General features: G+C 37.2%; 11 non-coding genes across 11 annotated transcripts; 10 read left to right on the plus strand and 1 right to left on the minus strand.

Moving 5' to 3' along the window:
- Positions 1–4,609: 4,609 nt before the first annotated feature.
- trnav-aac (transfer RNA valine (anticodon AAC)) lies at positions 4,610–4,682 on the plus strand. Its single transcript has one exon. It is a non-coding gene; the product is annotated as a tRNA-Val (tRNA).
- A 344-nt stretch (positions 4,683–5,026) lies between these two features.
- On the plus strand, positions 5,027–5,099 carry trnav-cac (transfer RNA valine (anticodon CAC)). Its single transcript has one exon. It is a non-coding gene; the product is annotated as a tRNA-Val (tRNA).
- Positions 5,100–6,066: 967 nt separating this feature from the next.
- Positions 6,067–6,139, plus strand: trnav-aac (transfer RNA valine (anticodon AAC)). The gene has a single exon. It is a non-coding gene; the product is annotated as a tRNA-Val (tRNA).
- Positions 6,140–6,332: 193 nt separating this feature from the next.
- On the plus strand, positions 6,333–6,405 carry trnav-cac (transfer RNA valine (anticodon CAC)). Its single transcript has one exon. It is a non-coding gene; the product is annotated as a tRNA-Val (tRNA).
- Positions 6,406–8,094: 1,689 nt separating this feature from the next.
- On the plus strand, positions 8,095–8,167 carry trnav-aac (transfer RNA valine (anticodon AAC)). Its single transcript has one exon. It is a non-coding gene; the product is annotated as a tRNA-Val (tRNA).
- Positions 8,168–8,364: 197 nt separating this feature from the next.
- On the plus strand, positions 8,365–8,437 carry trnav-cac (transfer RNA valine (anticodon CAC)). Its single transcript has one exon. It is a non-coding gene; the product is annotated as a tRNA-Val (tRNA).
- A 3,013-nt stretch (positions 8,438–11,450) lies between these two features.
- Positions 11,451–11,523, plus strand: trnav-cac (transfer RNA valine (anticodon CAC)). Its single transcript has one exon. It is a non-coding gene; the product is annotated as a tRNA-Val (tRNA).
- A 929-nt stretch (positions 11,524–12,452) lies between these two features.
- trnav-aac (transfer RNA valine (anticodon AAC)) lies at positions 12,453–12,525 on the plus strand. Its single transcript has one exon. It is a non-coding gene; the product is annotated as a tRNA-Val (tRNA).
- Positions 12,526–13,920: 1,395 nt separating this feature from the next.
- trnav-aac (transfer RNA valine (anticodon AAC)) lies at positions 13,921–13,993 on the minus strand. Its single transcript has one exon. It is a non-coding gene; the product is annotated as a tRNA-Val (tRNA).
- Positions 13,994–15,526: 1,533 nt separating this feature from the next.
- Positions 15,527–15,599, plus strand: trnav-aac (transfer RNA valine (anticodon AAC)). The gene has a single exon. It is a non-coding gene; the product is annotated as a tRNA-Val (tRNA).
- Positions 15,600–17,094: 1,495 nt separating this feature from the next.
- trnav-aac (transfer RNA valine (anticodon AAC)) lies at positions 17,095–17,167 on the plus strand. The gene has a single exon. It is a non-coding gene; the product is annotated as a tRNA-Val (tRNA).
- Positions 17,168–17,554: the final 387 nt, after the last annotated feature.

Genomic DNA, 17,554 nt, shown 5'->3' on the forward strand with positions numbered 1-17,554 from the left:
AAACACACAAACACCACCAAACAAAGAAATAGAAACACAAAGACCACCCAAACCCCAATATAGTTACACACATTCTATAGAAATGATATAGAAACACTAACAAAATAACACAACAGATAAAAAGAAGTACAAGAGTGACACTCAAACCTCCCCAACACATAATCATAAAGGTACACACATCATCCCAACACCCAATTTAAAACACACACATTACTACCCCATTAAACACATTAATAAGACAATTTGTTGTTCAAGTTCATGTGTTGTTAAGAGTTTAATAATTACAAATATGTATGTACTTTAAGCCGGTATGTATAATCGGCTTCAGAGAGTGTTTTTTTGGCCAAGTCCTAGAGTTGGTGTTTGACCTACCATCCTACCCCCGACAACATTTGTTACGAGATTGAAAAGTACTTCTCCTGACTTGTATTCTCCTTGTGAATACAGCATGTTGGAAAAACCACAAATTGAGGCCGATGATTTTGAGACAGAGGAAGTTTGAAGGCGGCCAGAGATGAAGTTATTTCAATTGTGCACCTATTATCACCGCTCTGCTTTGAAGACCAGCGGAAATAAAGGACCGGAGTCACTTTGACGACGAGCACGGGAAGAACTTTGAAACGAGCGACATCTTTAAAGGCCACGGATTGCAAGAATTGCGAAGAAAGAAAGTTGGCGGCTGCAGACGAGAGACTTCTCGACTGTGAACCCGGGTGACTTTGGCTCACGGCTCTATGGATCGGTAAACAAATCATTCTCACATTATGCCAGGATGGCTCATTTTCTTATCGAGTCCCAGGTGCCGCTATTTTAATCATTACCTAATTGTCTAGCTGCTCTATCGACAGCGCGACGGCCTCCCACTCGGATTCTGCTGACACCGGCAGACCCTCCAAGATCTGGGTTAACCTTTCGATGTCCATTGACGCCGCGCCGCCTGATGATGATTGATCGAGGTGGCCCTCGCTGTTAGATAACACCTAATCAGCGTTCATAGTAATTTGTGTAAATGAGACCTCATTATTGACGGGAGGGAACTTTAGGAGCTTTGGTGCTCGTCGGTGCGACGCAGGGATTGGATCAGCACTAAAACTTTGCTCCGCGTCGCTCCTGGTTTGAGATTGAGGGCAGCCGGGCTAGTTGAACTGTCGCGCTGTGAATAAGAGGCAGGAGATGATCGTGGAGCCGCAGAAGGAGAAAGAATTGAAGATGTGTTTCAAGCAGCGACTCTTGTGGTCGTGTCCCCCCCTGTTGGGCCGGATTAAACTTCTATTTCCTGGTCTGTAATGCGGTGATTCAATGGAGGACCTCTTTGGTGTTGAACCACTTTTGTCTTCACTGTCGTCCATTATTATGACGAGTCAACAACCATGTCAGGTATGGTTGTTGACATGTTTTTATAAACATTAGAAAGCAACATTTTTCTTTGTAGTTTTAACTTTTGTGTTGCCTTTGTGTCAAGGTAAGCCGGAGGCCCAAAAACAAATTTGTTTGAGGTATCCCTTGTGTTGTTTGTGGTTAAAGGTGAAAAACCTTTGACACCTTTGACACAGAGACAACACTTTGTTTTTTGGCCACCGGGTCAACTTGACCCAAAAATAATGCAAGGGTTAAAAAAACTATATTTTGAGCAACAGGAATTATTAAAAACAAATCTAAGTATTTTTGTCCCTCTCATTATAAGCATATTATAAGGTATTATTATTTAATTCCCTCTTAACTTTTCCTTTTTGTGTAATTTAGGGTTTAAAACAATAATAAAAAAACAAGAAAAACAAACAATAATAAAATAATAAAAATAAATAAAACTTTTTTATATGTTTAAAAAAGTTGTTTGATGTGCTGAAAAAGTTGTAGCCCACAAATTTCTCAAAAATCATTATTTAATCTGTAATAAAAATAATAAATTAAGAGAAACTAGAAAAGATAAGTGCTAAACCAAGAGGGCACTTTATGGCAAACATTGAATAAGAAGTAGTAGAAGTAGAAGAAGTTGTCGAAGCAGCAAAATAATTTGTAGTAAAAGCAGAAGTAGAAGTAGTAGTAGACTTAGAATTAGTACTAGAATTAGTAGTAGAAGCAGAAGTAGTAAATTCCGTAGTAGAAATAGAATTAGTATTACAAATAGTAGTAGTAGTAGTTGTAGAAGTATTGGTAGAAGTAGAATTAGTAGTTGAAGTATAATTATTAGTAGAAGTAGTAGTAGAAGTAAAATTAGTGGTTGAAGTAGAATTATTAGTAGAAGTAGTGGTAGAATTAGAATTAGGGGTTGAAGTAGAATTAGTACTTGAAGTAGAATTAGTAAAAGCAGTTACATAAATAGTAGTAGAATTAATAGTAGGAGTAGAGTTATTAGTACAAGTAGTAGTCGTAGTAGAAGTAGATGAAGTAGTAGAAGTAGAAAAAAGCGTTTTTAAAGTTTCTAGGTGTGAGTAGATAAATGTACCTGAAGTTCAAAGTGGAAGGAGTTAAAACATGAGTTGAAGATGTTTCCCATTCAAGTGAATGGAGAAAAAAGGGGAAGAAAAAGAGCAATAGAAGAAAGAGTTGAAGAGATAAAAAAAATCTAGAACATAGCCCGCGTTTTGGGAACGAACCGAATTGATAAAAGTTTAACTGGTTAAAATCTGATGTAAATTGTAGGAGGTACAAAGTTGAGGTCATAAGAGCAAAAGTGGATCTCAATTGTGCCTTCAGCATTAACACAATTATATATATATATATATATATATATATATATATATATATATATATATACACATAATACTCTCATGTCGTTGTTCCCTGTAGCATGACTGCCACTCATGTGTTTGTCTATGTATAGTTCAGTGTCTTCTACCTGCACTTGCTTGATAGTCTTCTTCATGATTAGTGAACTCGATACATCGCCACCCACAGGCCTGGCATGTGTACTACGTTTTCAGCACCACAAACTACTTTTTTTTTAAATGTATAAAAAAGATGCCATGATCTGGTATGTATTAATACCCTGACCCTGACCCGGTCCAGCAGGAGGAGCTCCGGCCCACCGTCACAGACCAGGTCTCCGACACGACGACACCGGGACTTGATGATGATTGATTGTGTTGTTTTCTTCATTATTTTTAACCCAATCAGAGCTCGCTGTAATTTGAGTAATGACGGCCCATTATTGGCAATTGCAGAGTTTAAGGGCAGCTTTATTTTACCCGGACGTTGCTCCTGTGGGACGACATAACTGGATCAATGATCGGTCCCTCTTTTTTTTTTTGCATACACATTGGGGAAAATCTATATTGCTGTGAAGTTCAAATAAAAGATCTTAATAGAATTACACTTAATTGAAAAATTGGTTCGAAATCTGCATTTACATCTGTTACTCTTTATCAGTTTGCACAATATTATCTTTATTTTATTTTATATTTGTCGAACCCTTGCTTTGATGGAGGCCATACATTTTTATTAAACGCAGAGGTTTGTCGGTTCAAGAGTCTCCGCACATAATGAATATATGTTGCAAACGTCTGTAGGATATAAATACTACTTTAACACATATTAATACACAAAGACACTCAATGAATTTATCAAACTGTAATGTAAAAAAAAACTTTTATTTTTCATTTACTGAATGATAGTAGCTTCTCGTTACTGTACTGTTACTGTATATTGCAATGCATTATGGGTAAACCTTTTTTTTACAGTGGCTAATGACATGCAAACAATACATTTTACAGTTAAACACTATTTATTTGCTGGGAGATATGATGTTAATAATATTTATGGTGGAGTAGTAGTTGTAGTAACCACTTGCAATATAGTTTGACTATTTGCATTTCTACGTTAGTTGAAGAATACAAGTGTCATATATTCCTTTTGTTGCCGCAAAACTCAAAAGCTGCAAAAAGATCATTTAGATAAAGAATATGGTGCCTTTCTTTGTGACTTTATATCTCATTTTTTTTATTTATCTTAATTATGTTTTATAAATAATTGTATGAGCTCCCGCTGCTTTGCTAATTTTAGCAATGCTAGCGGTTAAGTTAAGCTAAGCTAACGCTAGCAACCTGAATTAAAAAAAAACAACATTATATAAAACAATTAATTTTTAATCAATTTGCCAATAACGTGCTATAAAAGTAATAATAACAGAATGTTGAATGTAAAATGTATTGTTAAACAACTTAATGTATAATTTATATACAGAAAACAACTACTGTTATACTTTTTTTCTTTAATCTACAGTACTTTTAAATCACTCTATACTGTCTTTAAATTTGAAAGGAAATTCATCAAACTGCACTTTGCAGGCTCCAAATTTCGAATTATATATATAAAAAAAAATCCATTATATCTATTATTTTTATGATAGGAAACAAACTAAATGCCACGAATATACTTGATGATATAAGATCACGTCACGATCGATGGAATATGTGTGGACGGAATATGAGCAGGTCAGGTGATTAATCACGCCTGCACTTTATTACCGCACACTTCAGGTCATAACACATGTGCGCGCGAGAGTTACTGAGAAGCGTTTAACATGTTTTTAAAAACATGGCTGATTGTTACGCTAGTTTGTAATCAGAAGGTGTAGTTCTTAAAGTAAATTTTATCCGTGATGGAATCAGTTTCCGTAGTGTAGTGGTTATCACGTTCGCCTAACACGCGAAAGGTCCCCGGTTCGAGACCGGGCGGAAACAGTCCTCTTTTTTGTCCGGTTTTTCAGATTTCTCGTGACGACTTTTGTCAAGATTAACCACTGGACATAGTTTTTATGTATTTTATATTTACCCACTTTAAATACCCGGTACCAGCTTCTCAAAAGCACTATGTCTGCCCCTTTATCAAGTATAACACTGCTCCTCTCTTCTTGTTTTATAACGACAATAAACACTCTTCTGTTTGAAGAAATGTATGGATTTTATGGATTTTATTGATTGTTTAGTCGTGGGAAAGCGCTTTACTAATATAAAATACTTACTTACCGTGGCAGTCTGTAAACAGGTCACATACTGATGCTTCTTTTTCGGTGTGTCCTACAGCAGTTTCCGTAGTGTAGTGGTTATCACGTTCGCCTCACACGCGAAAGGTCCCCGGTTCGAGACCGGGCGGAAACATCTTTTATTGACAGCAAGTTTATATATTTAAATTTGTGAGCTGGTCGTTCCTATTTACCTGTTTCTAATAAGTATATATATATATATATATTTTTATTGCAACATGACACTTCACTAGTTCCTGTGGCAGAATAAATCGTTCAAAATGTGTATTCTTAGGTATTCTTAGGACAGGCCTGAACTTTTGAATCTTTAAATAATTATTGATTATTAGGGAGATTGTTCTTTAAATAAAGTGCATCAAACATTTTGAACCAAAAAAATGAATTAAAGTTACATTATCATGTGTACCTACTACTAGTGCCCTGTGTAGCTTTACATATTTAAAGGCATGTTCAGAATCAAAAGTATTCTCAAACAAGAAATAATTATCAGCATATATATTCATTCATTCTTTCATTGTTTACCGCATTATCCCAGGGTCAGGGTAGACTGGAGCCTACCCCAGTATCATAGGGCGAGAGGCAAGGGGACACTCTGGACTCAACCTCTGTATGTTTTTGGACTGTGGGAGGAAACCGGAGTGCCCAGAGTAAACCCATGCAACACTGGGAGAACATACAAAATTAAATCCTCACATATTCTTTTGTTCTGTACTGCAAACACAAAAAAAACACATGTTGTGTTTACAACACCTGAAATTACATTTCCTGATTCCAATAAAGTGAATTTCATAAATTATTATTATATCGTTAAAAAAATGATTCTTCAACTTGTGGATCTTAAAAGTAATTGAAATAGTTAAAATGTATTTGAAGATACAAACAATTTATTGAAAAAAACGTGTAGGAAAAACAATTGTATTATCATCAACATACACCATCAATTTAAGTTCCTCATGGGTTTGAAACAAAGCACCTTCACAGAAGAGAGGAGCGACAGAACACTATCTTTGTCAAAATGGATTGTGACTCACGCTAAAACAGTGACGAAAATTCATTCTACTGCTCCTGTTTCTGCACCATCAGTTTCCGTAGTGTAGTGGTTATCACGTTCGCCTAACACGCGAAAGGTCCCCGGTTCGAGACCGGGCGGAAACAGGTCTTTGTTTATACATTTTCCGAGACACTATTGGAGCCAAATTATTTTTAAATACACAATCATGATGTTGGAAGTCGAAAATCGCGTCATCGCAATATAGATGAAAAGAAGCGTAATCTACCGCCTTTATTCAGTTCAGTGTGTATTCAAAATAATTATTGACCTTCTCGTATAACTATCAATGTTCCATCCGTTTCCGTAGTGTAGTGGTTATCACGTTCGCCTCACACGCGAAAGGTCCCCGGTTCGAGACCGGGCGGAAACATCTTTTATGGTTGTAAGTCATTTTTATTTGTATAGCGCTTTTCCAGACCAGGGTCACAAAGCGCTTAAACATCAAAACAAGATTCAATAAAGTATATACTTTAAAGGGCAAGATTAAACTAATAACACATTAGGCGTTCCAGAAAATCAAGGAAAAGCCTGAACAAATAAAAAATTCTTAAGCAGTTTCTTGAAAGAGTCAGTAGACTCCATCAAGCGCAAAGAAAGAGGAAGATCGTTCCAAAGCTTTGGAGCAACAGCCTGGAAGGATTTCTCTCCTCTGGTCCTGAACCGTGTGCCTGGAACCATCAGTAGATTCTGATCCACAGACCTCAGACCCCGAGCTGGGGTGTAAGGCTGGATCAGATCACTGATGTAAGGAGGAGTCTGACCATGAACAGATCTGAAAGTAAGAACCAGAATTTGAAAGTTGATCCTGAAAGAAACCGGAAGCCATTGAAGACTTTTAAGGATCGGAGAAATGTGAGTTCTTCTACTAGAGCAGGTCAGAATTCTCGCTGCAGAGTTCTGAATCAACTGCAGACAAGACAGATCCTTCTTGTTTAGACATGAAAATAAACTGTTGCAGTATTTCAGGCGAGTTGTCAGCATATACAGTACAAGTATATTTTAAATTCGTCAGCTGGTCGTTTCTATTTACCACTTTCTAATAAGTGTATATATATATATATTTTTTATTGCATAGTAATAAATCGTTCAATTTTTTTTAATTTCTTTTAAAGTATTCTTAGGACAGGCCTGAACTTTTGAATCTTTAAATAATTATGAATTATTAGGCAGATTGTTGTTTAAATAAAGTGAATCCAACATTTTTTTTTACCAAAAAAATGAATGAATACAGAACTCAAGTAAACTCACTAAAGTTACTTTATCATGTGTACCTACTACTAGTGCCCTGTGTAGCTTCACATGACATATTTAACGGCATGTTCAGAATCAAAAGTATTCTCAACCAAGAAATAATTATCAGCATATATATATATAATATATATATTTATTCATTCATTTTTTACCGCTTTATCCCGGGGTCAGGGTCACGGGGAGACTGGAGTCTATCCCAGTATCATAGGCCGAGAGGCAGGGGACACCCTGGACTGGACACCAGTCTATCGCAGGACTCACAAAGACAGACAATCATTCATACACACACTCATACCTACGGACAATTTCCCAAAGTTCTCTATCAACCTCTGTATGTTTTTTGGACTGTGGGAGGAAACCGGAGTGCCCGGAGTAAACCCACACAACACGGGGAGAACATACAAACTCATATCCTCACATATTCTTTTGTTCTGTACCGCCACCACACAAAAAGCACATGTTGTGTTTCACTGGCAATTACATTTCCTGATTCTAAAAGTGAATCTCATAAATTATTTTATCGTTAAAAAAATGATTCTTCAACTTGTGGATCTTAAAAGTAATTGAAAATAATTAAAATGCATTTAAAAATGCATACAATTTATTTGTATAAAAACGTGTAGGAAAAATAAAGGTATTATCATCAACATACACCATCAATTTAAGTTGCTCATGGGTTTAAAACAAAGCACCTTCACAGAAGAGAGGAGCGACAGAACACAATACTTTTGTCAACATGGATTGTGTATGACTCACTCTAAAACAGTGACGAAAATTGCTTCTACTGTTCCTGAATTCCGCACCATCAGTTTCCGTAGTGTAGTGGTTATCACGTTCGCCTAACACGCGAAAGGTCCCCGGTTCGAGACCGGGCGGAAACAGTTTTTTTGTTTATACATTTTCCGAGACACTATTGGAGCCAACTTCTTTTTAAATACACAATCATGATGTTGGAAGTCGAAAATTGCGTCATCACAAGAAATATAAAAAGAAGTAGTCTAATCTACCGCCTCTATCAAACTCAGTGTGTATTCAAAATAATTTTTGACTTTCTCTTATTACTACTTAGGCTACATCAGTTTCCGTAGTGTAGTGGTTATCACGTTCGCCTCACACGCGAAAGGTCCCCGGTTCGAGACCGGGCGGAAACATATTTTATGGTTTTCACTAGAAGGTTTTCACTTTCTCTGTTGAGTTCACTTAAATTCGTCACCTTGTCGTCTCTACTTACCGCTATCCATCCGTCGAAGAATTATATAAACTTTAATGAAACAGGATACACTATGTCCTATGGAATAATAAATATTTTTAAATTATTTATTTATTTATTATTCTTAGGTGTAAAATCAGGCCTGATAATGTGAATCTTTAAATAACTAATAATATTTGGGCAGATTTGTTTTTCGTCTGAAGGTTATGGTAACGTTGTAGAATAAAACAAGTTGTTTAAATAAAATGGATCAAATATGTTTTGAAAAAAAATACACTTTTTTTTAAAGCAAAAAAAAGTAAATAAATACAAAACTGAAGTCAAGGTACTACAGTTAGTTTATTATGTATACCTACGACAAGTGCCCCGTTTAGCTTAATATGACATCATTTATAGATGTTCACAATCAAAAGTTTCACCCAAGAAATTATTATAAGCAGTAAAAATGAAAATACTGCTGAATCAGCAGGATTCCTGGTCTGGTTTCTCTGCAACAAGATGCTTCATATAATTATATGATATATATTTTATATATATTAAGCGCTTTGTGACCCTGGTCTGGAAAAGCGCTATATAAATACAAATTACTTACTTACTAATTACTATATAGTCTTTATGTTTTACTAATTGTTGCTAGTTTACAGCGTCACATGTGTCAAGTAGTGATGAAGCTTCATGAAGCAGTGTCAGAGATCAGTAGGTGGCGCCATCAGTTTAAAAATGACGTGATGTTTCATTAGAACAGTTGTTCAAAACAAAGGAAAATAGTGCAGAGACCGCCATCTAATGGACTCTGAAAATAATGACACTGCTTCATGAAGCTTCATCAGACCATCACTAGTGTCAAGCGTTACAGATTAATGCTACCTCGGAGAATATACGGTCTTATTCTGAAATGAAACATGTCCTTTAGCTCAGCTCTTTCTTTACCTCGGTCTTGAACAGTGTCAATGTTTTATGCATCAAATTGTGACCAGAACACATGATTATCACATGATTGGTGCTTACAAAATAAATACAAGATCATCATTTTACTTGTACTTGTACTCATGATTTAATCGTAAAAGGAAGGAGGTTCAAACATGCAGGTGAAAAAGATGACCCTGGTTACCTCCTTCATTACCAGTCGATGCTCCACGATCCTTCTTTTCTTCCCGAAGACTATGAAAGAATCATGACATGAAAGAATGTCCGGCAGTGAAGTCGACAACAGTCCTCGTTTGTAGCCTTGACAATGTTGATCCTGTGAAGCACTAACGCCCCGAATTAGCGCAGATGAATGGACCACTCTGCTGGTCATGACAAGACCCCACCAACTACCCCTCCTCCTCTTCTTTGCCATCTAGACCTACCTTTTCATCTCATTCCCTTTGGTGAATCTGTGGACCAAATGTTGTCCCCTTTCTTCTGGTCTCAATTTCTGCTCATCAAAAGAGAAGGTGAACGCGTGTCCGGGTTCTCGTGGCCTTGCGCCGCCACATGCTGTGTGATTACGGCCCAAATAGGTGGGTGTTGAGAGAAGAGACGCCGCAAACCGTGTCCGTCCCGCCAGCGTAATAACACATAAAAACACAGACCATGCGGGTGTATAGCACAGAGTGTGTGTTTTTAGGTTCACCCTAATGCACCGCAACATGGCGGACGCTGACCCCCTCGCACATACGCCGCCATTTGATGTTTCACCTGTTTGAAGCCAAATTCCTGTTATCACTGCGGCTGTTTGCTCCATTTTCTCCTTCTTTTTTTTTTTTTGACTGAAGTCCTGAGCTTTCATCTCGGAGCCATCGTCTGTACAGGAGCCAACAGTCATAGAACCCAAGAGTTGCTCATGGGTTTAAAACAAAGCACCTTCACAGAAGAGAGGAGCGACAGAACACAATGCTTCTGTCGGTATGGATTGACTTTTTGTTTCTCTAAATAAAAAGTATTTAAGCTGTGATTTATTTGGTTTGTTAACGTCAAACAATAGTGATGTGTTGACGAGGCTTCATGAAACAGTTGATGAGGTATCATGATACAGTGTCTTCACTTTGAAAGACCACTAGATGTCACTCTCTGTTTTATAATCTTTGTCTCTGATCTACTAATTCAATGAATCCTCAAATCATTCTCTTCAGAATGAAGACACTGTATCCTGATACCTCTCCACTCCACTAGGTGTCCCCCTAGTGCTGAAAAATAAAAACCTGCCACTAAGCAACTCACTGACTCAGTTGTTCTAAATCGAGTGGATCTGAATCATCCCTGACAGGAAGTAAGATCGAAACAGGAAGTTATGTGAACACGTGGACTTGTTGAGTAGCTCCCATCTAAGTGTTTTATTGGAAAATACATCTCATTGAGTTGCTCACTCTGTGGACCAGGTTTAACTTCCTTTGTCTTAGCGTCACAATCTATGTTATAAACATCACGAAAAAAGGTGAATCACTCTAGAGTTTAGCTTAACCACTTTATATTAAAAGTTAGCTTGAATTGATACTTTGATTTTGAGCCAACCATCTAGTGGGCCGCAAAAATATATCAGCAACCAAGGTTAATAATTGTTGCTAGTTTACGGCGTCTTAATCTCTTAAGAGTCACAGACGAATTTTACTTCGGAGAGTATCCAGTTTTAAAACGTTAACTTGCTTTAAAATGTCTGGTTTCAAGATGAGAATGCAAAGTGGCCTATTAAAAGTGGATGGAGACCTGGCGGAAACACATCTTTTTAACTCCCCTATGGCTTATTCCCGTGACATTATGGGAGTCAACCTCTATAAATACACAAGCTTAATGCTGGAGTTAGGAAATGGCTTTAAAGTGCATTTACAGGTATGTAAAAAAAAACAAGGAGTCCCCTTTAGGCGCTTTACAAATAATTATTACTTACTTACTTACTTACTTTCATATGGCAATCCAAAAATATGTTCAGTATAGAAAATACGGTCTCTTATTAACGCTCAGCCCAACCATCAGTTTCCGTAGTGTAGTGGTTATCACGTTCGCCTCACACGCGAAAGGTCCCCGGTTCGAGACCGGGCGGAAACATGTTTTGTTATTAAAATAATCGACCAGTCTTTACTTAGCTTCGCCGCTCCCATTTTTAACCCTTTAATTATTATTATTATTTAATACTTGTGGTGTAATAAACGGTTCCAAGGTAGTTCAATAAATTATTCTTATGCTGGAAATAAATCACAGCTCAACATAAAAAAAAAAACGTTTTAACAAAAGTTGAAAACTAACGTTACATATGTGACTTTTAGAATAAAGTCTAATGAACTCAGTGTATATTTCAAAACAGAATGAGACACATAGTTGTCTTTATAGCCCATTTGCATCACTCTGGACCAATTTTGCTGGAGGAAATGTCTTTTATCCTTAAAATAGTTTTCTTCCTTCACAAACGAGATTTTCTTGCAGATCTACTTATGTCCTGAGAACCCATTAAGTCTTTCCTGTTTCATGTTTGCAGCACACTACCGAGCAAGAACATCTGCGAGCACCTTCACTGTTGAACAGGTATTAGATCATTAAATGAAACATATTAAACAATACATGTATTTATTAGACACTTTTTGCATTTTAAACGACGCTGGTGCATCTGCTGTGTGAGATACTGTTCTGTGAGAATTATTTTGGGGCTAAACTGTATGTGCCCAAGACACGGACAGAATAAGCTTCATAATGAGAAACTTGTATTGCCAATACTGTAAACAAAACAAATTATTGTTTGTACTGTCAGTAAAAAATACACGAATGAAGTAAGATAAGACACAAAATAAGCAATAGAACCATAGATCCAAGAACCAGATCAGCACTCACGAATGTGGCTTTTCCAGGCTCCGGCTTGTGATCTGCGAGTCACTGTCGGGACAATGAACATGTTATTATATTATATGATTTCATTTTAGGCATTTTAACAGAGAATACCCAATACAAATCAGCGTCCGTTCGTCAGTGAGGTGTAATCAGTAGTTTCCGTAGTGTAGTGGTTATCACGTTCGCCTAACACGCGAAAGGTCCCCGGTTCGAGACCGGGCGGAAACATGTTTTGCAATTTTCAAATATGATTCCTTACCATTTTCCGTGACACTGCAGTTCCGTGACTAGCAGTTAAACTCTTTCAAATGGCACATTCTTAATGTGGGAAGTCTTAAACGAAATTCTGTGTCAGCACATTAAGGACACCTGAATGTAATTTAGTATTCTTAATTGACAAATAAAAGCGAGTATCACCTTTTTCAGGAAGATACATTAAATGTATGTTTTTAAAAAAAACAACGTGAAACAGGTAAATACACAGCTCTGGGATGCAGAAAGTGGTGAATTGTTACTCCAAGTTAGTAGGACTTTATTACTTTAATTACATTAAAAATAATCTCATGCAAACTTAACACTCAAAACTTAAATGCAAACCGTCTTGACATTATACTTTATGCGACATTGCAACACAATTTTGATTAAATTGATTCAATTAAATTTGAATTAAAGCATCAAAATTAATTTTTCAACAGAAGTACAAGCAGCAGACCTGGTGGTGTTTTGAATTACAATCTGGATCCAGGAATCTTTTGAAGTTTCACCACACTGGATCAATGAAGACCTGCAGCATGAGCTCCCTTTGCTTCTTTGGACTTGTATGTGTGTTGTGTCTTTTGGAAAACTAATGCCACCTGCAGTGAGCTCATTCCTATCATCCAATTTAAAATATTAAAGTATTTATATATATATATATATATATATATATATATATGCTCTTGTTGAGGTTAGATGCGTGAGGAGGGAGTTAAGATAGTTCAGATGGGAAAATATGGAAGAATAAATTCGTTTTGTTGTCTTATACTTTGATTTATATCATCAACAACATAGAGTTTACTCTTAAAGCCACATATGTGTGTAAGAGATTGTCTCCATCGTATTTTTATCACCATTTTTTACATAAATTGTATCACTTGTTTTAAAAAAACAACATTTAACAACACCAAAAAGGCCCATTTGATAAAATAAAAATCTATACTTCATCAACTGTTGATGAGGACTCTTCAACCCAAGTACTCAGTAAATGTTCTATCCACTTCATTAGAAAAGCCTTTTTTTCTCAACATTACCATGAATTCGAAGAATAATCAAACTTCTCGCCGAATTACTTTTTTTTAAAATAAAGTCGAGGATTGATTTCATGAATAATAATAATGATCCAACTGTAAAAACTTACAGTCATTAAACAACAAGCACTGTAGCATTAACAATACATTCTACTTTAACGTGTAAATACAGAATTGGTATTATATATTCAATTATAATTATATCATAATATTCAAGAAAATGACATTTTGCTAAAGTCTCTTGACATTTTGAATGAGGTTGACTGCCATAATGTGACAGAAAATGATCAATAACCGAATTTGAAAAATGCAGAGAAGAAGAGAAAAAAATAAAAACTGTTTCCGCCCGGTCTCGAACCGGGGACCTTTCGCGTGTTAGGCGAACGTGATAACCACTACACTACGGAAACTGATCTCTAAACTGTAGTCAGGCAAATCAGAAACTTGCCAAGGACACTTATGCACGAGAAGGGATTCATGGTGGCCTAGAAACGAAGCTTAAATAAGTTGTTTTTAATTCGATGTCTATGGGTTTTGACTTTTGAAAAACGTTGAGGATCGAATGGGAGCGACGATTAAAAAAAAAAAGACACCATATTCTGTCAGTTCACTTCCCTCTTAGATCTCTAATAAGGCAGTTTAGAATAAATTACAGGGACATTTTGAGTCCTACAAGCTTCCCTGACAAATCCCTGATGTGAGTCCAGCATCAAGTTTGTTAAACGTGTGAGAACTCTCATACTCGCTCACTGTCTTTTTCCCAGCGGAGGATCCTCAAACAGCTGCATTACAAGCCGGGATGAAAAAAAAAAAAAGGTGTCCCACAGAAACAGGAAGCCGTGATGTTGGCTGATGGCCAGACTAATGGGCTGATGGGAAAGCCGAATGAGTGAGCCGTCCTCCGGGGATGGCCCCGGGCTATTGGTGAAGTTCTGAATCGACGGCGTCAACCGGCTCCTCCTCTTGTGAAGATGGAGGGTAAAAGTGCGTTGAAAAGCTGCCAAATAGTTAATCAAATATGTGTTTGAAAAGGAAGTGAACATTTTTAGAACAATAGAGTTAAGTAGACGCTCAACCTCGCTCTTATTCACTCTCCTGGCAATTACTGGCCCATTTTTTTTCTTCTTCTTCCACGCTTGCTCTCGTTTCTGGTGCTGCAAACGTCAGCCCCTCTTGTGTCTATTTAGGGTGGAAATGAGAGTTTAGAAGCGCTTAAAGACTGAAGGTGCGATGATTAAGCTTTCTGCACATGCCAGACGCACTTTTCTTTTGGCCACTTCAGGCGATCGAAACCTTCAAAGCCAAAGAGGTTTAATCTCCATACTGCTCCTCCGTCTGGCCCTTGGCCTCCCTGAAACTGAGCCGCTCGACATAAAATACGAGCTGCTGACATTGTGATTACAAAGCTTCTAACTCAACTCATGTGACATCATTTCTGCCTAAAAGAAAGTGTGGAACAGGAACCTCAGGAAAGTTCTTTTGACCAGCGCTGGAATAACCTTGAGGCATTAAATGAAAACCTGTCATGATTTACTATCATGTTTGAAGTATTTCTCTCCAAGATGACTCTCATCACGACCATGTTTTTAACTTTTTACTTTATAAACTTCTCCCCCGTCTGAAATCTCAGCGAACAAGAGGTTACGAGAGCAGAGTCCATTATGATGTAATAATGGCTTCTCTTCTCCTCCAGTCAGCTGTACTCACGCCCCGCTTTGTTTATACATCGAGTCTCTTGGAGGTGGAGACTTCCAGAATTAAGTATGCGCATGGACCTTGATGGTTGACCAATCACAGCAAAGTGGGCGGGGCTTACGTGATATTTCAATGAACGAGTTTTGTACAAACAGACACATAATGATGAGTACAATAGAGTCCAACATATATTTACTTAAATCACTTAAATCAAAACATTAATTTGCCTGACTACTATACGAAAATCAGTTTCCGTAGTGTAGTGGTTATCACGTTCGCCTAACACGCGAAAGGTCCCCGGTTCGAGACCGGGCGGAAACAGTTTTTCTTTTCTTCTTCTCTGCATTTTTCAAATTCGGTAATTGATCATTTTCTGTCACATTATGGCAGTCAACCTCATTCAAAATGTCAAAAGCCTTTAACAAAATGTCATTATCTTGAATATTATGATATAATTATAATTGAATATATAATACCAATTCTGTATTTACACGTTAAAGACTTAGTAACAGTTATTGCGGTGATTAGAGGCTCGTTCTCATTTCACCATTTGGATTCATCCAAGTAGTATGTATTGTTAATCCTACAGTGCTTGTGGTTCAATGACCGTTTTTACAGTTGGATCATTATTATTATTCATGAAATCAGTCCTCGACGAAATTGTTGGATTATTTTTGGAATTCATGGTAATGTAGAGGAAAAAAAAGGCTTTTCTAATGAAGTGGATAGAACATTTACTGAGTACTTGGGTTGAAGAGTCCTCATCAACAGTTGATGAAGTATATGTTTTTATTTTATCAAATGGGCCTTTTTGGTGTTGTAAAATGTTGTTTTTTTAAAACCAAAAGATGCAATTTATGTAAAAAATGGTGATAAAAATAGGACGGAGACAATCTCTTACACACATATGTGGCTTTAGGAGTAAACTCTATGTTGTTGATGATATAAATCAAGGTATAAGACAACAAAATGATTTTTTTTCTTCTATATTTTCCCATCTGAACTAGCTTAACTCGCGCATCTCCTGACCTCAATGTTACCTTTGCTACACTCGTACCCTGCCCACTTTCTTACTGAGCTCAGGATTTTTAAAATATCTTTTATATTATATTTTATAGGAACTGAAACGTGTAAAAAAAAAAAAAAAAAGGGTTCAAACATAGAGAACACATCCAGTCTGTGATTCTAGTGAGAAAATACGTCAAATTGTATATCAACGCAAGGAGCACTCACTCATAGATCCTCAAATAAGACAATGTCTCACTGGGACAATTTCAACGGTAAAATGTTTAACTCTTTACACGATGACATTTAAATATTTATTTTAAACTTCATTAAAAAACGTATCATGCTCTTTTCTAAAATTGCAATAGTCTGGAGAAATGTGATGATGTCGTTGGGCCGTATACAGGTGTCTTGCATAAACAGCTGTTTCCGTAGTTTAGTGGTTATCACGTTCGCCTCACACGCGAAAGGTCCCCGGTTCGAGACCGGGCGGAAACATCTTTTTGCAATCTTCAAATACGATTCTTGATCCTATTCCGTGACACTATGGCAATCAACCTTTTTCAAATAGCAAATATACATCGAGTCTCTTGGAGGTGGAGACTTCCAGAATTAAGTATGCGCAGTGATGGACCTTGATGGTTGACCAATCACAGCAAAGTGGGCGGGGCTTAAGTGATATTTCAATGAAAGAGTTTTGTACAAACAGACACATAATGATGAGTACAATAGAGTCCAACATATATTTACCTAAATCACTTAAATCAACATATTTGTTGGATTTATTTGCCTGACTACTGTATGAAAATCAGTTTCCGTAGTGTAGTGGTTATCACGTTCGCCTAACACGCGAAAGGTCCCCGGTTCGAGACCGGGCGGAAACACCTTTTTGCAATCTTCAAATACGATTCTTGATCCTTTTCCGTGACGCTATGGCAATCAACCTTTTTCAAATAGCAAAATATCAATGTCTAACGAAATTGTGCATCAGCACATTAAGGACTCCTGAATCTTGCTGTAGTTTCTGAAGCGTAGCTGCCACGCTCTCCTTAAATCTGAAAGGTTCAAAACCGTCACGAACATATTCGTTGCATGGTCACTAGAGCTTCTTGCGAGACTATATTGCTGTTGAGGTATTTCCCATATTGTTCGACGGGGGAGTGAATCCAAGCGTCTGACTTTGTCACACAGTCGTGATCGTGCGTCCGCGATCCCCGCTTGCACGGAAGTAGGGCTGAATAAAAGCAGGAAAGCTGTGGCGGCGATTCCTC

Source organism: Callionymus lyra, chromosome 8 (assembly GCF_982586985.1).
Source record: "Callionymus lyra chromosome 8, fCalLyr1.hap1.1, whole genome shotgun sequence".
NCBI classification, from domain to species: Eukaryota; Metazoa; Chordata; class Actinopteri; order Syngnathiformes; family Callionymidae; genus Callionymus; species Callionymus lyra.